This window comes from Tupaia chinensis, unplaced genomic scaffold, assembly GCF_000334495.1.
Source record: "Tupaia chinensis unplaced genomic scaffold, TupChi_1.0 Scaffold000278_1, whole genome shotgun sequence".
Lineage (NCBI taxonomy): Eukaryota > Metazoa > Chordata > Mammalia > Scandentia > Tupaiidae > Tupaia > Tupaia belangeri.
In genome coordinates this window covers 967,072-968,513 of record NW_006159761.1, presented here as the reverse complement: position 1 = coordinate 968,513, position 1,442 = coordinate 967,072, and positions in this window count along the sequence as shown.

The following is a 1,442-nucleotide window of genomic DNA, read 5'->3' as shown; positions in this document are numbered from 1 at the left end:
AAGAGTGAACAGTCTAGAAGGTCAAATTAAAGAGTTCTCAAAGGATACGATACATCTGACCAAACAGATAATCAATGAAGAAAGATTAAGAGATAAAGAGGATAGATCCTGGAGTTACAACATTCGTATAATAGGAGTTCCAGAAAAAAGATGGTAAAGAGAATGGAGCAGGGGATATAATTAAGGAAATAATTGAAGAAAACTTTTCAGAGCTACAGAAATATTCAAGCCTTGATATTGTCAGTGCTAACCGAGTACCCAGTAAGATCGACGTAGAGAGACCCACTCCTAGACACATCTTGGTGAAATTTTTGAATTCCAGTTATAAAGAGAAAATCATGAAAGCTTATGAAGAGAGGAGAATCATAACCTACAAAGGAACAAGAATCAGATTGACAACAGACTTATCACTGGACAACCTAGACGCTAGAAGCCAGTGGAGCAGTATTATGGGAGTTCTGCAGGAAAAAGGGTTTAAACCTAGAATCCTATATCCAGCCAAATTGGCATTTGAGTTTAAAGGTAAACCAGAGGTTTTTTTTGATGTTGAAGAATTCAGAGAGTTTATTTCTTACACACCATCTTTGAAAAGATTGCTAAAGGATATACTTTAACAGTCTAGGGTGACTAGAAACACACGTGCACAGTATACCTTCTTCATACCAACACACATCCAAAAATTGACAGTAAACCAGAAAGTACAATATTGCATCTCTAAGCCAAAGGATGGACCACTAACCGTATACATGGGGGGTGACAGGAAAGGAAGTTATAGATAATACATAGAAGTTGGTTTAAAGTTAAAGGGCATATTTTGAAATGTTTAATGGTAAACATCCCTAGCTTATATGTAGGAGTAACCTTTGTATACTGTTAGGGGTAGAGGGAGGTGATCACATTTTTATTGTAATTGCTAGAAAAGGTGATTGAAAAGTAAGAGAATTACAGAGAAAAGGATGATAAGTTAAAATACAAAAACATGGAAGTTGAATGCATAAAAGGTACTTCATAATAGGATCATTTATGATGTAAATTTCAAATCTGTATTAAACTTCTCTTTTCTCTGAATATGGTCCATTTGCTTGTTTAAAAGTTTTCTGTTTTATGTTTTCTAAAGTACTCTTAGCATATAGTCTGATAACTTATGCTTTATTGCGTTAGTCTATCCACCAAGAGACCATATCTTTTCCCCAAAGTGTGACACTAGTGTGAATGAAGTGAGTCATGGGCTGTCAGGTGATGTGGTTGAAGCACTGAGCTCCCACATGGCTGGCTGTGGTTCCAAGTCCTGGACTTGGCAGCTTGCTTTTTCACTTTCCCTTTCTCTCTCTCCAGTCGAACTAAATAATAAATTAAAAAATACATATATAGATCTCTTTTTTTTTTTTTTTTGGAGAGGTTTTTGCTATAGGAACAGGGTGCGCGCCAGAACGACAACGGGG